Here is a 20526-nt window from a genome sequence, read left to right as displayed (position 1 = left end):
TCCTTTCCAGCATTTATTGCCCTCTGCTGTTTTGAACTTCGCTATTATTGCTGGTATGAGATGATATCTCAGTGTTGTTTTGATTTGCATTTCTCTAATGGCTAATGATTGTGGACATTGCTTCATATGTTTGTTGGCTGCCTGAATGTCTTCCTTGGTAAAGTGTCTGTTCCTGTCCTGTGCCCATTATTTAATTGGGTTATTTGTCTTTTCTTGTAGAGGTGTTGTAGTTTCCTATAGATGTTACAAATTAGTTCGTTTTGTGATATATCATTGCAAAATATTGTTTTTCCCATTCTGTGGGCTACCTTTTTACTGTTTTGGTGGAATCTTTTGATGTACATAAATTTCTAATTCTTAGTATGTTGCAATCATCTATTTTGTCTTCTACTGTTGTATGATTTTTGCAATGTTTGATAGTCTATGTGTTCCGCTTATTAGTACCCTTAAATTTGTCCTCATTTGTTTCATTGATGGCCTTTATAGTTGTGGGATTTACATTTAAATTACATTTAATAGTCTTCTTGAGTTAGTTTTTTTGTGTGTGGTGTGAGGTAAAGGCCTGATTTCAGTCTTTTCCATATCTATTTCCTTACTAGATATTCTTGTTGTTTATTGTTGTTTACCTATCAGATTCTCTTCAGAACATCCAAAGTTTTCTATACAGCAGTCATTGCATGATGTCGTATCCATAATAAGTAGCAAAATAGAAAGATTGTTGTACCTGTGCCCTTCATGTTCTGATGCCTTCTGTTAGAGATACTTGAATCTGCAAATTCAGCTATTCCGTTATTTTGTTGTATTAGTTGCTTTAAATTGTCTATTGGTATTTACTCAGTTTTATTTGAAGAGCAATTTTGATTCCAAAAAGAATAATTATTTGAAAACAGAAATGTAGTAATAGTTTGCTACACACACACACACACACACACACACACACACACAATTCTGGAGTCCTGGTGTGGTGCTGTGGGTTAATGCGCCAGACTGCAAAGCTGTTTGAACTGCAAGATTGGCGGTTCAAGCTCACTAGCTGCTCCTTGGAAACCCTATCCAGGGTTGCTATGGGTCAGAACTGACTCGATGGCACTTAACAATAACAGCATATATTTAATTCTAAGAAAATATTTATTTATTGGTTCTTTCAGTTTGATGTCCGGTTCACCTTTATTGTCAAGAACTTCAGACCAGAAGAGAAACGGACATTTAAACTATGGCTGGCTGGTCATGTTCTTTACAACAAGACTTTTTTAAGCATACAGTTATCAGTCAGGCACATACTTTTAGCCTGGCACTGAGTTAGGTGTTAAAAGAATAAAGATGAGCTGGAATAAATTTCAGCCTTTGTGAGACAATGAGGAAGAAGAGACAGAAGACCGTTGCCACCACCAGAATTTCTCTACGTGCTGCCATTTATTTTTTTTCCCATATATAAACTTTATTTCATTTGACATCATACAAAATTTAAGCTTAAAGAAGAAAATGAAAGTATGCACCTTTTACAAGTCAAATAAAGCAAAAGTTTTAGTCTTTGAATTGATCTGCAAAACAAACAAATACATTAGAGGTACAAACTGCTATAGCAGGTCTAAGGAGTTGTACACAGTTCTTTTGAAAAAGTTAAAACTGGTTTTAAGATTACTTTTTATATTTAAATTTACAGGCACTGACTAATCTACAAATATTTACATAAATCAGAAGCAACCTTTAATAAGCATTGTAGCATTGGATTCTTGGTGTGGTGCTATGGATCAGCTCTGGACTATGAAGCACAAGGTCATAGGTTCAAATCCACTGGCTGATCCTCGGAAACCCCATACAGAGTCACTATGAGTCAGAACTGACTTGATGGCATTTAACACCAACAACTATTACGATGTAGAAAAGAAATACTAAAAAAGATACCTTTACAAACATTAAGCTTTTATTTATATAATTTGGTATGTCTTATTTAAAACATCTTAATAAGGAGCTCTGGTAGTGTAGAGGTTATGAATTGGGCTGCGAACCTCAAGGTCAGCAGTTTGAACCTACCAACTGCTTCACGGGAGAAAGATGAGGCTTTTTGCTCCCGTAAAGATTTACAGTCTCAGAAACCCTGTACAGGGTCGCTGTGAGTTGGAACTGACTCCACGGCACATAACAACAACAATAGTGGCTTACTGCCTAAAAATTCCAGTTTAGATTGTAATCCTATAATTGTACACACACAAAAAATGTGATACTATAAGTAAGATATATTTTTAACTTTGATCTTTCAGTTTCTGTTGTTTCATGTCACAGGAAAACACAAAGTAAAGCAAAAGTGCACACTGCACTAGGCTGTTATAAAGCACAGGGACTTGATCTTTCCAGACTGTGTATATTGAACTAATTCTTTAAAACAGTTCACTAACTGCCGTACCATACCGAGTTAGCAGTTATACCACTACACTGCAAAATGTTTTATTGTTTGAACACAAAATTTAAAGTAATCTCAGGAGTACATCAAAAGCTTGTGAGGTAAGACTGAAATGCTAAGACACACACCCCAAGCTTAGTCTATCCCAGTGAGTCAAGTGAAGACTAAAGGCAATTGTCCAGTCCTGCATGCTTCTGCAGCAATTCCACAGAAATGTGAACTGAAATACAGTTCTTTTTGCTTCAAGTAACTGAATGACTGACTTGAAGCTTCACTTTACTACAACAGACTTGTACAACAAATGATCTCTTTGTAGGTTATATTTTAAGCATGTACAAAATCAGACCCTTTTTAAAATTCCACTGGTCTCTTCAATGTTAGCACATGATACAACTAAATGAAGTTATATTGAAAACCTTTTATTCGTTGAGGTAATTCCCTCCAAAATATTTTTATCTGGTCTCCTGATAACTCATGCCCTAATACTACTAATCATAAATGTAAACATTTTCAAAAATATGTTTTTAAATCAAAGAGTTTTATAGGAAATGTCATAATAAAATATATAATCTTTATGTAAGTATGTCCTTTTAAAAATAAACATGAAAACAAAAATTTACAAGAAGCCATGATAGAGGTCAACAAAATGTATTATGTGACTGTAGTTCTTTATTTCTCAGAAGATTTTAAGAAACAGGCCAGCTATCTTTTCAGGATGACAGGTCTTAAAGGTAGTATACTGTTCAAATCTCTCTTGTTTTTCAATCTGTGCCATGACTTTAAAAATTGATCCTTGATCATATCAAACTTCTGCTTTTAATGCACCACTCTGGCTATATTTGTTCCATCAAAAGGTTCTTCTATACAGATTAATTTATTTCTCCATTCAGTGCCATGAGACCTCGGAATGGCTTTGTGTTCATGAACTGAAATCATCTGACTGTCCCAGTCAAACTCTGTAGTGTAATATTTAAGAAAGCTCAATAAGAGGTCCCCAAGATTTGATTCATTCTTTGAGAGGTAAGGAGGAACGTTACATGGAGCTTGATGTACAAGGTGCAGCTGTATAGCAGGACTAAAAAAAAGATTCTGGGTAAATTTTTTTTGAGGGATGGAAGGATGGGTTCAGGTAGGGTTTGTAAATAGTGTAGAACCATCAACACAAGACTATAGCTGCTTCAAAGTACCATGACTGGCATCATTTATCTCATGGTGACTTGCCCACTTCTTAATCACCAATACTAACGGACGAACTCAATTTTCAAGGTATGCATAAGCTCTGAGAAGGAATGTGTTTCTTATTACAACAATATTGTTTACTTTCAAGTCAAACTCTACACAACTGACTTTATCCCTGAACTTAACAATTGGCACTTTTGCCTGAATCAGCTGAAGTCTCTCAATGTAGCCAGAAAGTCTACTACAGAAGTGTTTACGGACTAAGGTGAGTGAGTATATGCTGTGCTTGAATCTTATGATCTGCCTGAAAAAAAAATACATGGCTTCTGTTTAACTAACTACTAGGCATAAATCACCATTACTGGTCCAGATACTAAATCCATTCAAAGAGGACCCAACCAAAAAAAGTCTGCTTTGTGGAAATAACAGCTGAATTTCTCTCTGAAGCAAAGTCCAACTAAGTTTTTTCTTCTTTAAATCACTTACTTGCTGCTGACATGTTTCAAATAGCGCCAGTATCTGCTGACTCAGCTTATCTTTGGCCTCTGGCAGTGTAATTTCTGTAGGTTCTGAAAATGCTATTTCTTGAAAAGGAAGAACACATCTGATTACATCTGGTACATAGTGTGCATGAAACATTGGTGGCATTGAGAATCTTCTTTCACCTGATAAAGGCACTATCTGGTTAATCACAGTTGGCTCTTGGTGGGGTGAAGGAAAACATTGCCATTTACCATCAAGAGGAAGGTTTTTTCCCTTGCTGAATCTCTTCCTTCTTCGAAATAATGGGAAGGTTGAGGTGTGTATTGGACTGACATTTCTATATGCCAACTGCTGCAATGACCCAGCTCTAGATAAGTCTGCATTCTGAAAGTTGAATTGTGCATCTATAAGCTGCTGGTGTGAATAAAGAGTTGGTGACAGAGCAAAGAAGTGATTATGTTGTTGATGGTGTGAAGTGAAGGGAGGGTGACCCAAAATTGAGGAGTTTGGGAACATGTATTCTTCTACCTTAGTTATTCACCCTTTGAAACACCACACAAGGGTCCCAAGCCAATCTTTCTCTTTGGGTTCTGGTCGCGACTCTCTCTGAAACCCCTAAACTCACAGGTGTTGGAGAAGGGCTGAGCAGGGCCTACGACACTGCCCTCCCAGGAGTGCCAAGGCCGGAGAGACAGTAACTGGGCATTCTGGGTCATAGCTTTTGCCCAAGCCAAAGATGACAGTGGCCCAAGGGCTGGCTAGGCCCAACTCTGCGAGCCCCAGTCACTATGGCCAGGGGAGGGGTGAGGCAGGGAAAGGCAGGGCCCACAGGGGGGATGTGGGAGGTTAGGGGCGGTGGCAAGGGCCAAAGACCAAAAAGCCTGCCATTTAATTTTGCTGCTCATTTATCTTTATTGAATGGAGTTAGGTCATATTCCTTATTTGATAAGTCTTAGAAATCAGTGAGAAAACACAGATTTTATAAACTAACCCCATAGCTAGACAAAGATTAAATATTTCAGGTATAAGCTCAGCTGTCCGCATTCCCATAGCTCCTCAACCTCCTCTCCTGGTTCCTTCCCTCTTATAGTTTCATATGATTATAGGTGGTGATGTTGATTTCACTGCTGTTGTGTCAGCTCTAACTCTTGGTGATATTATATACAGTGGAGCCTCAAAAAGTTCATGGAACAATGGAATTAAAAGATATTTGAATTTTTCCATGATCTTTACAAAGCCCCCGTGTCTAACAGGGAAATGTTGCCTGGCCTGCACCATCTTCGTGAACGCTGGCATGTTTGAATCTTTGTTGGGGCAGTTGCTATGTCAGTCTGTTATACTGAGGGTTTCCCTTGTTCTTGCTGACCCTCCATGTTAATAAACATGATGTCCTATTCTGATGATTTATGTTTCCTAATGATGTATCCAGAGTAAATGTATCTTACCATTCTTGTTTCTGAAGAGAGTTGTGTTGTTTTTCAGGCAGTCTACAGTATATTCAGTATTCTTCTTTAGTGCCAAAACTCGAATAGGGTGAACCTAGGTTGGTGGTGGGCTTTTATATCTTTGCTGTTTGGTAATGCACAAGACTCCTGCTGTGGCGTTGTAGGATCAGCACTGGACTGAACCACAAGGTTGGCAGTTTAAACCCACCAGCTACTACTCTGTTGGATGACTGATTTTCTGCATTCCCTTCTCTCTCTCTCTCTCTCTCTCTCTCTCTCTCTTTTTTTTCTGTTGGTTTGAAAGCTGTTCATTGTATTTCTATTATTTTACTAGTTCCCATTAAAAATTTCAGCTACCAAGTTTTCTAACAAAGCTCTGGTCCTTTTAGCTTCACTTCCCATCTGTGGAAAAGATGCTTATTTGCATTTGGTTTTAGCTTATTTATTTATGCTGTTGTTTTTCTTTCTTTTTAAATACAGTGGTTTTTCATGGTTGTGTATTTAGAATAGGTTTTTCCAGGGTGAGCTCACTGTACTTTCTCTACTCTAACCATTCTTCTACATACCTGTATACAATAAGTATTTATTGAGTGATAAATATCTTAGACATCTCCCCCCTCCCCTTCTGTTTGTAAATTTTGAAAGAAAAGACAGAGGCACCCAAGGCTATGGAGTGGTCTTTCATTGACTGTCCACATTTGGCCAGTAGAGTCATCAGTGTTAGAGAAGAAGCTATAGTTGGGACAAAACAACTGTCTTTTGTGAGTTAGACAGTAGTTAACAAATAGTATTTTTATTGTAGGCCGGCTGTTTTATTAGATTTGTCATCTGTTTCATTTTTGTAAACACAGCGTATTACACAAATAGCAGTTATTTTTGTGGGAAACAAAGAGTAACTGTGTTTTGTTACCTCTGATAATGGTAACTGCTTTGAAAGCATTCCTATTCTAACCTAGTGGTTGCTAAGACAGGCCTGAGAAGGTGGTGATTATGAAGAGCACTGGACTGAGGTCATTGTTGCATTTGGATAATGCCCCCACTTGTGGCGTTGTGGGTTAATGCGCAGGACTGCAAAGTTGGTTTGCACTGCAAGGTTGGCAGTTCAAGCTTATCAGTGGTTTCTGGGAAACCCTATACAGGGTGTCTGTGGGTTAGAACGGATGCGACGACACTTAACAGCAACACACCTTATTTTCAGGAAGTTACATTAGATATGAAGAGTTAACTGCTGCCTAGTTGATTACAAATCGGGCTGCGAACCTTAAGGCTAGTGGTTAGAAACTACCAGCCGCTCCGCGGGAGAAAGATGAGGCTTTCTACTCCCGTAAAGATTTACACCCTCGGAAACCCTGTACAGGGTTGCTGTGGGTTGGAACCGACTCGATGGCACTTAACAACAACAACAACAACAACAACAGTTGGTTTTAACTCAGTGACTCTGTAAGGACTCCAGCTGGGAAGAGGTAACTAATTAAACCAATAACTTGTTAATTTCTCAACGGAAAGCTCTGAGAACAAATAACTGTATCTCTCTGACTAGTAAGAGGTATCTAGGCCTTAAAACAGAAACAAACTAGCTGTTTGCGTGAAGATAATTAAGGATTATAAAATTTGTTAGGCAGATAGATGAATCTTCTTTGTAATTTCCCCTACGGGTAGCTCTCCATACAGGATAGGGCGGACCTCTGCCCCATAGGGTTTTCAAGGCTGTGAATATTGTGATGTGAACTGCCACAGCTTTCTGCTTCAGAGTGGTTGGTGGATTTGAACTGTTGACCTTACAGTTAGCAGCGAAGCACTTTTATCACTGTGCTATTAGAACGCCATGGTCAACATACCTAAAATCACCAAGATTTCATCTTTTTCCAAGTGATTTTCACCACAGCGGCTGTGAGGTGATGAGAATGCTGGTTGAGGTTTGAAGAGATGGGATGAAAGTCTCTTGTCCAATTCTGATTGTCTGTGAGTTAACTTACATGAAGTGAATATTTAATATAAAAGAAGTCATTGGAAGTAACTGTAAGTGGATCCCTGAAGTTCAGAACATGGGTGGTAGGGCTTTGCTTTGCTAGTTGTGTTGCCATACACAGATAGTAGTACTTACTTATGGTAAAAAGAGAAAGGGTTCTGGTAAAACCAAGAAATATTCAACCCACTCATTGGAACCCCATAGAGGGTTTCTGAGATTATTGTAAATCTTTATGGTAACAGACAGCCTCATCTTTTTTTGTGGAGTAACTGGTGAACTTGAACCACTGACCTTGTGGTTAAATACCTAAGCCACAGTGCCACCAGGACACCTTTGACTTTCTGGGTTAAAGACCTAGTTTTATGTAGGTGTTCAGAGGTCATTCAATATAGCTTTCAAGACCCACTCTGAGTAGGCTGATTAGCTGATTTTCAATCTCAAGCAAGTTTATCCAGTGGTATGCTATACAATTTGATTAGTCTGTCTTAATGGGAATAAAGACAGTCTTATCTAGTGCTGCTATAACAGAAAACCAACAAGTGAATGACTTTAAGAAACATACTTATTTTCTCATAGTTTGTTATTTTTATTGTTATGTGCTGTGACATCAGTTTTGATCAGAACAACCCTGTATAAGGCTTCTGAGGAGCAGCTGGTGGGTTTGAACCATCAACCTTGTGGTTAACCGTCCAGTGCTGATCCTACACCAGAACTCCTTAGAAAACCGCTGCTGCTGCTGTGTGCCATTGAATCGGTTCAGACTCATAGTGACCCTGTATAGGGTTTCCAAAGCTCTACACCTTTGTTGTTAAGTGCTGACAAGTCGATTCTGACCCATAGCGACCCTGTATAGGGTTTCGGAGGAGCAGCTGGTGAGCTTGAACCGCCGACCTTGTAGTCTGGTGCATTAACCCACAGCATCACACCAGGAGCATAAAGCCTCATCTTTCTCCTGCAGAGTGCCTGGTGGATTTGAACTGCTGACCTTTTGATTAGCAGCCCACCCAACGCATAACCCACTACACTACTCCAAATTCAGAGTCCAGGCTTTTGGGGAAGATTTTTCCTGTCCCTCTGCTCTGGATTGCTAACTTCAAGGTCAGCCGTTCAACCCTACCAACTACTCTTGGAAACTCTTTACAGGGTCTCCTATGATTTCAGTGGCTATGATTCAGAAATATTTAACAAAAACAATAATAACAAATCTCCAAAGATTGACTCAAGATACACCTTATAATAGGAAGGAACCCTACCTCACTAATATAACAAAGGCAACCCATTCACAATGGATTTGTAACCCCAGGCATAGAGATGAAGGAAATTCAACACAGATTTTGGGGAAGAAAAAGACACAATTCAATCCCTAACTGATACCAAGCCAAGTCTACTTATATTGTAGGAGGAAAATGATATTGCTGTCACCTGAAAGTAGATTAGATACTTCTGAATTGTAATGGTGTTTTTTTCCCCCTATTAGTTAGTTGCCTAAAAAAAGTCTGTTATCTTATTATTCAGAATTTTAAATTACTTGCTATAGAAGGCCAGCTATTCAGACTCACCAGGCGCCTTGGAAACTGGTCAGTGAGTCAGAAGCTATACAGGATCAATGAGTCAGAACCGATTCAACAGCATCTAACAACTACAACAACAACAAATAGTTGTTTTACCTTTATAAACAATATAATTTTAGGCAAAGTGTGATTGTTTATGCCATCTCATCTCATCTCCCTTCCCCCTCCCTTTAAAAAAAAAATCCTTTAACCTGGCTTTATAATAGAATACTGGGAAGTCACTTTTGTTTGGAGAAAGTAAAAGACAGGAAAGGCAGCTCTATGTTTTGAAGGGACTTTGTATATTCTAGACCCTCTCTGAGGTCCTGGACTAGAGACATGAATAAGATGGGATGATTTCTGCATAAGGGAGCTTAAATCTCCAGCTAGTGTCATCTGGTTGCCCAAAACTTTATTAGAAAAAGTGATCCTCAAGAGTGTTCCCTGCAGTTCAGTTTGGGAACCATAAGACTAAGCATAATTAAACCAATTTTTAAATTGTAGGATTAGTAGTAGAGCCCGTAATAGAAGTAGGTGAGTTGTGTTCCTGTGAGGGGGATACACCAAACAACATTTTCAAACATGAAATGATTTGATTCTTAATATCTCCCTAAATTGAATAGCAAGATTGTATAAGGGTTAAGCAGTTACTGATCAGCAGTTGGAGCCTACCAGTCATTCTGCAGGAAAAGAAGACCTAGTGATTTTCCCTTGTCTTTGGGGACAGTACTACTCTGTTGTACATGGTTGCTATGAATGGAAATTGACTATAATGACAGACAACAATAATAAATTAAATATTTTATATTGTAAATCAATTCTTAGATGTATTTATGGTGTTTTAGAGTAGTGATTTCTAGATCATCAGAATCACTTTGGGTGCTAAACGAAAAAACCAAACCCAATGCCATCAAGTAGATTATGACTAATAGTGATCCTGTACTGGGTTTTAGAGGAGCAGAAAACCTCAGCTTTCTTGGATGCTAAAGGAAAACAAAATACTTTATAAAATTCTTTTAAATTTTGAGTTGGAATACATTTGCGCGGTTTGAAGTTTTTAAAGTATAAATTGGCAGATGGTTAATAGTCTCCATCCCTGCCCTGTCCCTAGCTTTCTATTTAGTTTCCCCATCAGTGACTAATGTTATTACTTCATAGACCCATGTCTTATTAAGTGAATATATTTGCTTCCAGTTTTTCACAATGGTGTAGCACACTGCAGTTTTGCAGCTTGCTTTTTTTCTCCCCACTCAAGAAGTCTTTGATTTCCAGTTGATTTCTTTATACTAATAAAGAAATCTATAAAGCAATACCATTGACAGCACCTGCTCAGAAGATGAAATACTTAGGGCTAAATTCGGTGGTGGTGGTGGTGGTGTGCTGTGGACTGGTTCCGACTCATAGCAACCCTGCATAGGGTTTCTGAGGCTGCAAATCTTTATGGGAGCAGAAAGCCTCATCTTTCTCCTGCAGAACAGCTAGTAGATTTCAACTGCTGACTTTGAGGTTAGCAGCCTGACTCATAACCACTATGCTGTCAGAGAAATAAAAGACTTAATACAATGAAAACTACAAAAAACTACTACAAGAAATCAAGAGTTGTTGTTGTTATGTTCCGTGAACTTGGTTCCGACTCATAGCGACCCTGCATAGGGTGTCTGGGGCTGTAAATCTTTACAGGAGCAGAAAGCCTCATCTTTGACCTGCGGAACAGCTGGTAATTTCAAACTGCTGACCTTGCGGCTTGCAGCCCGATTTGTAACCAGAAATCAAGAGATACCTGCAGAAATGGAGGAATATACCAAGTATGTGGATGTTATTATTGTTAAGTGCCGAGTTGGTTCTGACTCATAGCGACCCTGTATAGGGTTTCCGAGATTGGTGAGATTGAACCAACAACTTTGCGGTTCAAACTGACCTTGCAGGCCAGAGCGTTACCTTGCAGTGCCACACTTGGACTCCCTGCTCATGGATTGTTGTTGTTGTTAAGTGCCTTCAAGTCAATTCCGACCCATAGCGACCCTGTAGAGGGTTTCCAAGGAGCAGTTGGTGAGTTTGAACCCCACCGAACTTGCAATGCTCATGGATAGAAAGACTTCAAATGAACATAGTGAAAATGTCAACACTACCCAAATTAATCTATGAATATATATGATATAATCCCAATCTAGATTCTAATATCATTCTTTAAAGAGATGGGAAAACTATTCACTAACTTCATGTGGAAAGTAAAGGGACCTCAGATAAGCGAACCATTACTAAAAAAGAACAAAGGAAAAGGCCTCTCACTTCCTGATCCCTATACACAGCCATAGTAGTTAAAACAGCCTGGTACTGCTACAACAAAAGACACACACAGATCAATGAAACAGAAATAGAACCCAGAAGTAAGTCCTTCCATCTGTGGTCAGTTGATATTCAGCAAAGGGCCAAAATGCATTAAATGGGGAAGAGACAGTCTCTTCAAAAAAATGGTGCTGGCAAAACGGAAAATCCATTTACAGAAAAAGAAACAAGGTCTGAGATATCTCAGACCATGTACACAACTGAACTCAATGTGTATTTTAAGACCTAAATGTAAAGCCTAGAACTCTAAAGATCATCAATGAAAAAATAGGGACCATTTTGGAGCTCTGACACATGGCATACATACATTGCCAAACATAGCTGAAAATGCACAAACAGAAGACAAAATAGATGACTGGGACCTCTTAAAAATTAGACATGTAGATTCATAAAAGGGTTTCACTAAAAGAGTAAGAAGAGAACCCACAGACTGGGAAAACTGTTTGGCACGACTGTCTGAAATTTATAGAACATTTCAACACCTCGACAAGAAGACAATAATCCAATTAAAAAATAGACAGGACATGAATAGACAGTTCACCAAAGAAGACATTCAGGCGGCCAACAAGCATATGATGAAACCAACACTCATGATCATGAGCCATTGTTGTTGCTGTTCAGTGTTGTGGAGTTGGTACCGACTCATAGCGACCTTATGCACAATAGAATGAAATACTTGCTGTTCCTGCGCCAGCCTCACAGTTGTTGCTACGCTTAAGCCCATTGCTATTGAACCTCCACTTTACCAAGCCCGGAGTCCTTCTACCGGTCCCTCCTTATACTATGTTCAAAAGTATGAGACATGCAGTTTGGCCATCCTGACTTCTAAGTCGCATTCTGGCTGTACACTACTGAAATAGATTTGTTTGTTCTTTTGGCAGTCTATGGTACTTTTAATATTCTCCTCCAACACCATAACTCAAATGCATCAATTCTTCTATCCCACCTTCCTTGTTCATTGTCCAAATTTCACATGCACTTAGCCAGTTAGATACATTGGATCAATTTAAGGCACTTACGCAGGCAGGCTACACATAAACAAACTTTTACAAGTCAGTTTGCTTCCTGATAAGATTCTTTTTGTCCCCTTCAGCACATTTTTCTAACACCCACCCAGATAAACCACAGAAGAAGGAGGGGCAACAAGGAGAAAGAAAACTGCCCTTTAAGTGGAGGAGAAGTGGAAGACTATTAAGTATGGAGTGATTTTTCTTGTCAGTCTGATAAACTCTTGTGGGGATGATTCCCAAAGAAAGAGTTTCAAGAATTCTATATACAGTTGCAGCACGGTTTCAATTAGAGTGGAACCTCACAGGGAAATGATTTTGTGGAACAACATGGTTCTGGTGTTTTTTTTTTTTTTTTTTTCCCAAGAGAGAACAATTTTACTGAGTTGCTGCATACCAAATTTTACATCCACACCCTACATTTCAGAGCTATACTTCCCATATTCATAAATTGGAGCAATCATCTCAATTCATTTGGAAGAACTATTTTTTTCTTTTTAAAGTTGTTTGGCAGGCTCAGTGGCCATGTTTGAATCAGGGATATATTAGTTCTTTTTTGTTGTTTGTTTTGTTGGTGTTTTTTTTTTTTAATGTTTTATTTTGAATTATGTGATAGTTTACATGGGAGAACATTAGTTTTACCATCATATGTCATTTCATTGCCATGGTTTATCCCCTCCATGCATCATCAACCAACCAAAGGGTATACACTATAAGCCTGTACCCCGGTTGTCAGCACACAGCCCCTTTCTCTCTGGATCTAAAGTCCCCAGCTGCTCCATCTCTCCATGTCATTGTCTCTGCCTCCATCTCTGGTGTCTCTGCTACTCAGGGTAGGGTCCCGCTCTCCGTTCTTCTCCATTGATGGTCCCAGGGACCTCCGCTCCTAGACTGAAAAGTTAATCACTCCCCTCCTTGTTATAAAACATCTACCTTTACATTTCCAACCGTCATCAGCCCTGATAACAATTATTCACTATTGTATCACAAGAGATCTATCCTCATTTCCTTTCATCAGCTCTACCCAGACAGATTGGATACTACTCAGTGGAGATTCTACCTTCCTCCATGCCCTCTGGATCTAGGTTCCCTCTTGAAAGCTTGTAAGCCAGTCACTTCTTGCCTTTGTAGGCACCCCCCCCACCCCCCAATTTTGGGTAGCCAATGTCCAAGTTGCCCATCCCTACCTACTCTGTATGGAGGGGGTGGGAATGATCCTTGCTGTAAAGATTTGTACCCTCTTTTGAGCTACTGCATCAATAGGTGTAGGTCAAGTTCATCAAATTGTATCAGATTACTCTTTTTTTTTTTTTTTTTCCTCTTCTGTCTTCTTCTGGTTGAGCTCTGATCATCCAGTCATTGAAGCCAGGTCAAGTGAGTATTATCTGCACGTATGGGTGTTCTTATGCATATGCCCTCTCTTCTTACCAGCTGTATGCTTCACTCTCCACTCTAGTCCTCTGTGGCTATGTCACTGACTCTGGGCCCAAGAGTACCCAGGTCTTGCCACACTGCTGGCCAACCAGGTGTCCACCCGGGTTCACAGGAGTCCTAGTGAATGTTGTAGGGCTTAGCTCGCCGCTTCATTGCTGTTTTCTGGTGTGTTGAAAAAAACTAGTCTCATAACCAGTCACATGAGAAGAATGTCTACAAATGTCATCAGATGGAAACAGGCTGTGACTGTTTTGAGGCAGTAGGGTTTAGAGCCAAGATCAATGCCCATTCATTTGTTCAGCCATTCTTTCAGTGCTGTGGATTTAGATATGAATTAAACACAATATATGCCTTTAGCAAGCTTGGTGGACAATAAAGGAAGCAAATACTTCACCAGTCAGGTACATAGTAATAGTTCAGTATAAGGCGTGCAATGCAGGAAATACATACCAGGTATTGTTGGAACTCAGTGAAGTGTTCAGTTTACCCTGTTGTGGAGGGGGGAACTAAAGGATTCCCAACTTGAAGATGTAGCAGTAGGTATGTAGGAGGCACTGGAGGGATGATTATTCTTAACTGTACAGGGTTTCTGAGACTGTAAATCTTTTCAGGAGCAGACAGCCTCATTTTCCCTGTAGAGTGGCTGGTGGATTTAGGTGCAGAGGGAGTAGGCGTATAAACCAAGTAAGGGTTTTATAAATATAATTTAGTTAAGGAATTGGGAGACCATAGGGATGTATACGGAAGAATGAGAGGAGATAAGAATAGAAATGTAAGGTCAAGAAGAGAAGAAATCTCCTTATGAAATAAAAATCCATGTATGAGTATCACAGTGCTATTTTCCTTACAGATTTCCATTTCCAAGAATTCCTAGGTTTAACCTGGTCCTCAGGTTCCTACCAGACCTCAGGATTCAGATTGGGCCCTATTTAGTCTGGCCACCAGTTCAAGCAAAAACATGGTAACTTGGAAGCAGCAGTGTTGTAGCCAGCCATCCAAGGATGAAAATTATAGTTCACTAATAATGGCTATTGTTTTTGAGCACTGCCTCTTTTCAAGGTACATTACAAAATAATCTTTAATCCTATAGTGACACTCCAAGACAGATGTTTTTTAAAAACTCTATACTTAACAAATGAAGAAATTAAGATATTTTGTGAGGTTCAAGTAAGCTCAGCCAGTTAATGGTAAGGATGGAATTTTTCCTAACTTGGTTTTTCATTCTTTCCCTCTGCACCCTGCTGCCCCTTAATAAACGATAGGTACAATTTCTCTTGCTATTTGGATGGCAGCTCAGGAATGTAAAATGACCATTGCAAAGGCAGTAAAACTGCAGTTGCATCTTTGATGCTAAAAAGGCAACAAAAAAACCATTGACATGGCTCTTGTTCAAAGAATCTCTGCTGAGCTAATGCCGTCAAGATCCTTAGTCAGGAATATAACCTAATTGTCTTGTGTGTATTTCTATCTACAGGCTGAATGACTTGCCAAATGCCAATGTTTATATTATGAAGTGCATTAGTTATCTCATGAGACATTTGATTTGTATGCAGTTAGAATTGGGTTTGTAATGATTTGAATACATGATCTGCATCTGGCAAATACTTTAAGAATTCCAGCTCCTTGGAAACCCTATACAGGGTTGCTATGGGTCGGAATCAGCTTGATGGCACTTAACAACAACAAACAACAACTATTAGTGAAGTGACCTAATTGCTGCTTGATGCAGTTATGGGGGGAAGGACAGGCAGAAAGAGGAAAGTCAGGCTGCTATTTTAGAAATTATCATTTTAAAGACAGTGTGGTTACTGTTTGTGGCTGAGCAGGGTATCAGGCATCACTGTAAAAGCTGAGATTTGAATTACTAGAATCAAATTGCTGTTTACCAAGGGCATACCTTTTTTTCCCTAAAGCACTTTGATTTGGGTTAGTTCTGACTCACCACCTTGCAGCTAAAAATCCAGTGCTTATTTTACAGCACCACACCAGGGCTCTCATTTAGAGGACAGGACGAGACAGAAAGAGTAATTCTTCCACCACAGAGGTTTCACCACTTGTTGGTTGTTGTTGTTGGGTGCAGTCGAGTTGGTACCGACCCATAGCGTCCTTATGCACAGCAGAATGAAACACTGCCTGATCCTGGGCCAACCTCACTATTGTTGCCACGCTTGAGTCCATCAATGCTGCTGCCTGGCCAATCCATCTCGCTGGGGGTCTTTTTCTTTTTATCTGACCCTCCACCTTACCAAATGTGATGTCCTTCTCCAGTGACTTGGCCATCCTGGCCTCCAAGGAGCACTCTGGCTGTGCTTCTTCCAACACAGATCTGTTGGGGTTTTTTTGGCAGCCCATGATACTTGCAATATTCTCCTCTAACACCATAACTCAAAAGTATCTATTCTTCTACGGTCTTCCTTATTCACACTGTACAGCTTTCGTATGCATATGAGGTTATTGAAAATACCATGGATTGGGTCAAGTGAACCTTAGTGTTCAAGTTGACATCTTTGTTCTTCAACACTTTAAAAAGGTCTTGTGCAGCTAGGGAATATAAATTCAGTTGCCAGATCTGATTTCTCAAGAAAGATGAAGTTTTATGACATCTTCTCTTTTTTAAAGTTGGCTAAGAATTTTTTTTTAAAAAAATTGAAATACCACCATGTGGCTCAAGGTACGTATCTGGGGGCTGGTAGTTCCTGACATCCCTCTGTTTCACTGCCCCGTTCCCCTCCCATTTAAGTAGCATTTGCCTGTAAATTGTCCACATTTAAAACCATTAGTGACTGAATAATGAACTCAGGGCATTAGGCTGCCATGTTATGCAAGATATATTCCAAGTGCAAGATAAACCCCTCTCCAGCCCCTAAAATAAAAGCAAAACACCCCTTGGCCCAACCAAACAAATCAAATGTATTGCTGATTGTGTCTTCCTGGGACGTAGAGAGCAGAGTGGAACTACCCCCATGCAGTGTCCTAGTGTGTAACTCTTCAGAAGCATACTGTGACATCCATCGTTTTCAAGTATTTTTATTGTATATTATGAGATTATTTTGGGTTGAAATCCATTTACTAAGAAAAGTGAATAATTACTCATTTCTTTTGAACATCAATTTAGTATTGGGTGCATCCTTAGTAGAAGTGAGGATGGCAAGACTTTGTTGCGTGTATGTTGAATATGGTATCTTGAGGGACCAATCCCTAGAGAATGGCAGCATGCATGTTGTTGTTGTTAAGTGTCATCCAATCAGTTATGACCCATAGCCACCCTGTATAGGGTTTCCGAGGAACAGCTGGTGAACTTGAACTGCCAACCTTGCGGTTCAAATTGCTTTTCAGTCTGGCACATTAACCCACAGCACACACCAGGACTCCCCGAATAGCATTCTTGGTAGAGGGTTATTGAGGAAGAGGAAGATGTTTGACAAGATAACTTGACAATAGTGGCTGCAACAGTGGGCTCAAACATAAGACCAATTTGGTCTTATGGTAGCGTAGTGGTCATGAATCGGGCTGTGAACCACAAGGTTAGCAGTTCAAAACTACCAGCTTTTCCGCGGGAGAAAGATGAGGCTTTCTGCTCCCGTAAAGATTACAGCCTCGGAAACCCTGTGCAGGGGTCGCTACGAGTTGAAACCGACTCCACGGCACATCACCACCACCACCGTCACAGGATGAGGCAGTGTTTTGTTCTGTTTGTACAGCGTTACTGTGAGCTGTAACTGTTTCATCAGCACCTAACAAACAACAACAGTAGCATTTCAGACTAGAACACAGTAAATTTTAGAATGTGGTCTGTGGATCCTTAAAATGGCTTTAAATATTCACCCTTTAAAGTATGGTGGTGATGGTGATTATATGCCGTGGGGTTGGTTCCTATCCATAGTGACCCTCTATAAGGGTGTCCGAGGCTGTAAATATTTTACGGGAGCAGGAAGCCTCCTCTTTTTCCTGCAAAACTGCTGGTAGTTTCGAACTGCTGCTCTTGAGGTTAGCCGCCCAGCTCGTGACCACTATACTACTAGAGCTCCTTATCTTTAAATGTCAGTGTCACAAAAGTGAGGACAATAGTTGTCTTGAAAAAGTATTTGTGAGGTTGCTTAGTTGTGAGTTGAACTAGCCACCTTCTTTATGGCACACCATTTTCACTTGAGTGATAGACTGAAAGTATGGTTAGACATGGGTATTTGACAGACATGCCTCTGAAATGAACATGTGAGTATGTCACTTCAAGGGAAATAAATAACAAGCTGTTTGTTATGTGCCGGTGAGAAATTTGCGCTTTCAAGCAAATGTTAAGTGTCTTCAAGTCAGTTCTGACTTATAGTGACTCTGTGTAGGGTGTTCAAGACTAAATCTTTGTGAGAGCAGAAAGCCTGCAGAGCCTCATCTTTTTCCTGCGGAGCGGCTGGTGGGCTGGAACTGCCGACATCTTGGTTTGTTGTCCAGTGCTTATTCTGTGGAGCCACCGCACTCCCAAGCAAATATTAGAATGTTGGCAAACCTGTGTGTCCATCACTGTGAATTTGATGCTGTAATTTAGCAGTGACATTAGCAAATGTCATTTTGAAGATTTGTATAATCAGTAAACTACTGTTTTCCAAGTGACTAATGCATACTGTTCTGGAGTCCTGGTGTGGCACTGTGGGCTAATGCATCAGACTGCAAGCCGTTTGAACTGCAAGGTCGGCAGCTCAAGCTCACCAGCTGCTCCTCGGAAACCCTATACAGGGTCGCTATGGGTCTGAACCGACTCGACGGCACTTCACAACACAACAACAATGCGTACTGTTACAGAATCATGCATAGGTAAAAGATTTATTCAAAGTTCATTGATAGATTTTAGATTCCACATTGCTACCAACTTTTAAGAAACTATTACTTGTAAAATTTTGGTGTGGTATATCAAAGAAGAATATTTGCATTTTCCTGAAAGGACTATTGCGACATTCCTCCTCCCTTTTCATCAACTTGTGTATGTGAGGCCAAATTTTCTGTATATACTTCAACCAAAGCAGCATTGTGACAGATTAAATGTGGAAGCAGATTTGAGTATCTAGCTATCTTTTTGTTGTTGTTGTTGCTACTGTGTTTTTGGTGAATGAAAGTTTATGGAGCAAATTTGTTTTCCATTTGCTAGTTTGTACTTAAAGTGTTTGGTGCTATTGGGTACATTCTCCACAGTGTGTCAGCACTCTCCCCACTTCTGTACTGGGATACCTGCATCCTGTTGTCTGCTTTTCTACTCCTTATTGCATTCTTATCTTTGCTGTTGGGCAAATGTTGGCATTTTGGTCTTGTATAATTGATTGGTCTAAGGAACACAGTCTTGGGTCTTACTGTTTATTTCATGGGTCTCTCTATTGTTTGGCTGAAAGGTGGTCTCCAGGAATGGTTTCAGTTCAGGACACCAGGATAACTTCCGGGCGTAATCTTGGGGGTTCCTCAAGTCTCTGTCAGAACAGTAAGTCTAGCATTATTTTGTTGTGCGTTGTTTTCCTGTTCTATCTGAAACCCTCTCTTGTGATCCCAGTCAGACTGATTGGTAGGGGGAGGAGCCAGTCAGGCACCATATAGTTCTTCTGGTCTTGGGGCTCATTTGGTCCGCAGTCTTTTGGACTAATTGCTCCTTTGAAGTTTTGGTTTTTCTTACTCTCCTTTGCTCTAGATGTGAAGAGACCAATAGTTGTATCTTAGATGGCCGTTTTAACCTTCTAAGATCCCAGAGTCTACTCAACTGAAGTAGGATGGAGAATATTGTTTGATGTCCTCTGAGGGGGTATTTGTTTATATCTGAGAAGTTTTCCTTGTGTGATGGTAGTGGTGGTTGTGTGCTGTCTAATCGATTCTGACTCATAGTGAACCAGTCTGTATAGGATTTCTGAGGCTGGAAATCTTATGGGAGCAGAAAGCCTTATCTTTTTCCCACGGAGTGGCTAGTAGATTAGAACTACTGACTTTCATGGTTAACCCAGTTTGTAACCTGCTACACTAAATAATATGCATGCAGCTCCTTTAATTATGTATGTGGAAACAGTCCCAATCAAATCAGTAAATGTAGGTGTTCTGGGTATTTTTTAAGCCTGGTTAGTAAAGAGATTGACAAAAATGTAAAGAAATCTCCCTGTCAAGAATACTTTGTGGAAAATAGTTATTTTTCCTAAGAAGGTAATATGTACTAATAATATTAAAGCAGAATGTTTGAGATCCTCAGCAGTTCTTTCATTTGTTATACTTAAGATTGTCATGAGTTGGAGCTGGTGGGCCAGCAATTAACAACAATAAGGGCAGTAATTCTTAAAGAGTAGGAAGTGCTTTGAGACTAAAAAGCATGAGAATCCTTAGAGTGTATTGTATATTATGGAGAGGACAGAGAAGGAAGACTGCTGGGAAGGGGGGGGGGGAAAGGCATTTTGTGGACCCCAAACCAGAGAGTCCGATATGCCTTTAGAGAAAACTACTGTAGGCGCTACAGAAGATAAATTCATCATCTTTTGACTCCTAAAGTATGTTTTATTTTGATAATATTTTAAATTCCCATTTGGTAATTATAATAATTTTTTTATTGACTCCTTAATGTTCATCTTAAAACTTTGCTGTGGTCAGCTGTGACATGATAAAATTATGACCCAAATAGTGAGTTTTTGGTACAGCTAAATTTATTTATTTATTTTAAGGTTTTTATTGTGGATTAAGTGAAAGTTTACAGGGCATA

General features: G+C 39.7%; 1 protein-coding gene and 1 pseudogene across 1 annotated transcript in view; one reads left to right on the top strand and one right to left on the bottom strand.

The window, feature by feature from the left end:
- The window catches only part of UBR5 (ubiquitin protein ligase E3 component n-recognin 5), a 173698-nt gene that overhangs the window by 32991 nt on the left and 120181 nt on the right, over nt 1–20526 (top strand). The window lies entirely within an intron of this gene.
- On the bottom strand, nt 3104–4579 carry LOC102814089 (annotated as a pseudogene).

This window comes from Chrysochloris asiatica, unplaced genomic scaffold, assembly GCF_000296735.1.
Source record: "Chrysochloris asiatica unplaced genomic scaffold, ChrAsi1.0 scaffold00001, whole genome shotgun sequence".
Classification (NCBI taxonomy): Eukaryota; Metazoa; Chordata; class Mammalia; order Afrosoricida; family Chrysochloridae; genus Chrysochloris; species Chrysochloris asiatica.
Note: the sequence above shows the minus strand (reverse complement) of the source record. Positions and strands in the feature narration are given on the sequence as shown.